The sequence below is a fragment of the Strigops habroptila genome, chromosome 1, assembly GCF_004027225.2.
Source record: "Strigops habroptila isolate Jane chromosome 1, bStrHab1.2.pri, whole genome shotgun sequence".
NCBI lineage: Eukaryota > Metazoa > Chordata > Aves > Psittaciformes > Psittacidae > Strigops > Strigops habroptila.
In genome coordinates, this window is record NC_044277.2 from 154884953 (window position 1) to 154890952 (window position 6000).

Genomic DNA, 6000 nt, shown 5'->3' on the forward strand with positions numbered 1-6000 from the left:
AAATCAATTCCTGAACTTTTGGGATATGCAAATCCAATTGATTCTTGAACTGTTGAGCTCTCAAAATGAACTGAGACCTTTGTTAGCATGCAAATAGTCACCATCTCTTTAGGCTGGGCCATTTTGTCTAACATCCTCTCACACATACAACTGATTCCATCTCAACCCAGTCAGACACCTTTTTCCACAACCAGTTGGTTTTAAAAAAGCTAACCTACATTACAGAAATACTACCAATGCTCAGAAAAAGTAAAAGATTAAAAACAAAGAAGTTAAATATAAAAATGTTATTCACAGGTAGTGTCTCTGTGCATTCTCAGAATACAGAGTTAGCTATCCAACAAAAAACAGCCCCTAGCCACAGCCCCTGGTCGACACGGCAAACATCTGACTGGATTCCAGAGTGTGAATGGGCTGAGCTCTTGTCTGACTATATATAAGCATCCTAGTAGAACTCACCAAGACTCAAACCATTCAGATCTCTCACAACTTTTCCACAGTGGTGGATTTCAACTCCACAACAACAGAATTAAAGCGGTGTGTCACTAAAGCAAGACAAACACACACATAAGAGCAAGTCCTGTAAACAGATTTACTTTTTTCCAAGCCTCCAAATATAAAGCTATTCGTACCCCAGTCTAAGACTACAGTCCTTATTTTACTTGAAAATTCAGTTTTCTTTAAGCTCCAGGTGATAACTGTGCTCCTGAAATCTACATTCAAGAAAAACTTTTAAAATCAGTATGTTCTTAGTATAGTCATAGAACTCTCATTCCACAGGTGGCCAAGGGTGTGGGCTCAGGTCCATTCCCATTCAAGGCTTGCCCATGCTGTGGGAGAAGAATAAAACACAACTTGGCGTCTCATGTAAGAGAGGCTTATACTTTTAAAATACACCAGCTCATCAGGATTAGCCCAAATGCACATGCGAACATGTTTTAAAATAATGCCTATCTTGTAGATGAGAGCATTCACCCCCAGCATCAATACAAGGGAAATTTCAGAGAGTTTTGTCAATGTTTTACCCTTCCCTTCAGTGCCAAAGGCACCCCAAGACAAGAGCTCAGCAGAAACCTATTCTTAACACAAGAAACGTGAGGAATTCACATCAAGAAGTCACAGTGCCAATTTCTGTCCCAGCCTGTCTTTAGGAAGAGCTTAAACCATAAACTATTCATCAAGGAACATCAACCACAGAGCATTTACAACCAAAACACACACATTTTGGTTCTCTGGAGGGCTCAGTTATAACCCTTCAATTAAGTTACAAACCCAGACTCATGTCCTGTCTGTCTAAATGACTTACCGGGGTTGACACAAGTCAACAGCAAACTCTCTGGTGTTATACTGAACCCTCTTCCCTTGGTGCTCCATTAGCCACAGCATCTGAAGCACAAAACTTAAAGAGTAAGAAGTTCTAGAGATCCCAAAATAGTCTACTGCAGTGGGAAAGAACAGTATAAATTATTTTCCTGAAGTTTTGAAACCATTAAGTGCCTTTGCACCCTGGAGTACACACATACACAGAGGAGTAACTGATGTTTTGGAATACACCTCATCCACTTTACAGTTAGAACTTAAAAGCTATTATTTCAATCACAGAAAGATGCAAAGTTCTTGCTGTTGTTCTTAAGCAAATCTTTATTTTTATAGGATGGAGAAGTATTTCCTCCTGACACTTGAATAGTGCAGTCTAGGCTTCGGCTCTCTTTAACTGTCTATGTTACAGTACTTTCTAAGACCTGCAGACCCACTGAGGCTATGAGTAATCTGGAATACCAGGGAAGAGACTCCCCTTCCCCCTCCTGCGTTTTCATGTTGTTAAAGAAAAACCTCAAAGCCAGCACCAACTCCAAGAACATGGATCAGCTAAACCACACTAGCAAGGTGCTGATAGTGAGAGGACAGGGTGCATTTAGGATACAGGGAGTGAACAGTAAGAGGAGTCAGAGCATTAGCCTGGAACATGGGAGACATGTTCTGCCACGGACTTCCAAGGCAGTCCTGGGTAAATCACAGCAGTCAGTTCCCCTGGTAGCAATAGAAATCACTGTTATTCTTTCCCACAGAGGGCTGACAGTACAGATTATGTGATATGGAAGTTCAGTGGTCATTAGATTTGCAGGAAGTAACCCCGAGCCAAATCATCGATTAATATTTGTTTGCCTAAATCACCCCAGCATGCTGCTGGCATTGTAAAATAAAACCCTTGTTCAAACTCACTGATGCCAATTGAAAAATAAAAGCCTAATGACTGGAGCGAGCTTTGGAAAAAATACAATATCAATTAAAATATACATGCACATCTAGATTTCTTTGAACTAGTTTGATCTGGAAAGTAGGCTGTATGGCTCTGATTGTCAAGCTTTTTAATGAGTTTTATAATAGTTCACAAGAATAGCAGAAACTACAAATACCAAAGATGCTTGTAACTCATAGTACATTCAGTACTAATATATTCCAATTTTTATATAAGACACCGATTGAAACGAACTTCAGAACAATGTAATACTTATTAGTCTGATAGCATGTCCAGGAACTATCTAGAATAAAAATAACTCAAATGTCATAAATAAACAATAACAGGGGAGTGACAGAATCACTGCAGCAAAGTCATACACAAAGAAAATTAAGTGAAAAGATAAGACATGAAGTTATATTATGCACCTGTGTCTTTATGCATATGATGAAAACAACAGGCTGAAATACCAATTTGATTGACAGAGGAAAATTAGAATATGAGAGTGATCATAAAAGACCTTGCATCAGGAAATAAGGGAACACTTAGAATACCAGATTTCAGGTAGTAAGTTACCAAGTAGGAAGCTTATTAAGAAACAGCAGAATAAAGGTAGTAATTAAAATAACATTTGAAAGTGTATTTTCTGAACTATCGTAACAAAAAAACACATAATTCGCTTGCACTGAATGTTTTTTGCAATGCAGATGTCAGATTCGTGCCACACTGAATTTATTCACTATCTTTTTTTTTTAACCTAGACTTATACATTTTCCATGAAGATAAGTTATTTAAATACCACCCTAAGATGCAAAGTTGGCTCTGTGACTGCAAAGATATTTTTTTTTAAGTGTGAAATGCTTCATTAACATATTCATGAGGGAGCAAAATAACTGCAGGCTTCAGGTGAAACACTAGCATAAGTATCACCAGAGCTCAGTTGCAACGAAGGGTGCTAAATCCTGTGAATGTGATTGCTGTGGCACCACTGAGGCTTCTACCATAACAGGCAAGTGTTCAGATAAGCCTAGGGGCTTTACAACAAAGAGAAGAAATCTGTTTTCGGTAAGGACACTGGCCCATAGAAGCCATCATAAGGGCAAAGAACTGAGGAAGAAATGAGGGGGAAAAAAGCAAGGGAGGAGTTTCCAGTCAGGGAATAACAGCAGGGAAATTTTGGAGTATTGTTGGCTTGGAGCAGAGTATAGCGTTAAGTGATGATTCTCTTTTCTTTGCAAATACTTCCTCTCTTTCAGTTTTGGTGTTATTCTTAACATGCCTCTCTACTCATGACTGCACATGTGCCTTGTCTTTAGTGGAGCCTTGTTGGCTTGCCTGGAGCTTCTTTATTTTTTATTAAAAAGATGTAAAAAGAAATTAGTCTCTAAGCTGAACTGTAATAACTTTGTAACAGCAATACAGAACAATTAATACAGAACAATTCCACTACAATTAGGAAATACTTTTAAAATAAACTGATTGCAGTTTTGCAGGATGCACAGACTAAGAGCAGCTATTTAGAAGGTGCTTCCATCATCATCCTCAGGACTATTTTGATTCAAGACAATTGCATTTCCTGATTAGTTGGGTTTGGTTTGTGTTTGCTTTTTGGTTTTGTTTTTCTTAAACTACCTACCTCAAAACCACATGTGTGACCTGAATAAAACAGCAGCTCAGCGTGCATCTCATGCATCTTCCCACACAACATTCACTGTCTTGTACTTTGTCCATCTCTACATGGTGCAACTGAAGAAAGGCAACTCTATCTAATGTAATATCCTCCACAACACGAGGGTCTGACTTGCTTGAGCTCTTCCCATGAATTTGGGAATCATCTGACAGCTACTTGTGTTTGTTCTTCTTGGTCCTTGTCTCCCTCCAGTGGCGGAAGGATCAGACCTCTACACCCGAGACAAGATGCACAGCCACCCTCTGACTAAACAACACAGCTGAGCCTTCCTCAAATTTTCTGTTCCCTTAATGAATGAGAAATTCCAGGAATACTCATTATTTTCCTCCAAGCATGGAACTTCACAGGACTTTAATAGTTATTTCTTTCCATCTCCAATTCATGACATAGGTCAATCCTATAGGATAGTCTATTATGCAGTTCCAACTTCAAGCTGTTAGCAAATGCCATTAGCACATTCTTGTGTTTATCCTAGTTTTTGGTAATTAGTGAAAATAATATGTAAGATCAATGTCAAAGCCAGTCCCTGAAGATCTCCAGTAATATTCTCCCTCCAGCCTTATAGCTTCTTTCCACACAGTATATTGTTATCTCCTTCAGTCACCCCCAAAGCGATTGTACCAACCACTCTCTCCTCCAGCTCAGGTAGTACTTTCCCCCTGTAGCACCATATGGAGTGCCCTACTGAGCTTGGGGCAGGCTCGGTCTTCCCTTTCTCACAAGTAGAGTGACACAACTACGAAAGTGACAAAGGGCTCAGTACAAGAGGTGTTGTCAGGGAGAAAATTAAAAAGCCATCATCATACCTGGCCCTGGTGGGACATTATCCGGAAGGTTATACACAGCTTTTCCTTTTTATTTTTCTCACAGTGTGTTAAATGACTGGACTGTTGTCTACTCTGCCTCTTCCTCATCATCACTTCGGGTGGAAAAAAAAATTGCTCTCAAGAGTTTCATTAGAATACCCTAAAGGTACCATTTTTCAGGGAAGTTATGATTCACACAACTGTTGGAAACCGAATCCATTCATTTATACAGGGAAAAAAAAAACCAGCTACAACGCTAAAGTACAACTGCCATTTAAATCTTGGCAATAGGCTATTGTTTTAATAGTAGTGAGTGCCTAAAAACCATCCTGGAGACTGCACAAAAGAGCTGAAACATGTGGACAGTATTAACAACAATTTTCAGTCTGCACTGACTGAAGACAAGAGACAGTTCTGCATTAGATTGGGAGCCCAGACTTGAACCCAATAGCAGCACTTTAAATATAGCAAATATATCAAATATAACAAATTTATCATGAACCACAAGAGAAAGTCCATCAGGAGCTATTTCACAGACATACAGACATAAAACGAAGTAGTATTTGATAGGTAAACTTTGTTCAAGAAATTTTTCCTAATTTTTCCTCAAAAGGCAACATATGTACATATATATACATACATATAATTATAAACATATATATATTTGTCATGGTATCAGTAAATACTTTCATGGGTAAACACTGGCATCTGGGTTACTGTGCAAGAGTAGCTTCCTGCCTTAGAAGCACCAGAGCAACCCAACACTGGAGGAAGTCAGGGAATAGCTGGTAGTGTGTCACAGAACTGCAGCGCTCAAAGCCAGCAAGTGTAAGCTGTTTCACAAGAGCAAGAAAGATTTGTTTGAGTTCTCCTCACAAGTGGAGGATATCTGACCACAAAACAATCAGTTACCTCCTCCATAGCCAAATCAGGAGATGATCTAGAAACATGGAGCTAGACAGGATGACAAGCCAGGGGACTCATTTCACTGCACAGGAAGAGCCAAGTCAGCCTAACTACTCAATCTATAGTTGCATTAACACTTGTAAAATACAGCCTGTCCCCTATTAGCAGGCAGAGAATAGTCAAAGATCACTATCAGAAGCCAGCCACTTGTTAATAAGGATGCTTATGAAACAATTAAGTACAGTACAGCTGAGAAGAAGCCAACTAGTTCAGCTACCTTTGCCTTCAATTTATAGCACACTTTTCCAGAAGAATAACAGTTTATCCCCCCTGTCTTTCTAACACAATTTATCAACCTT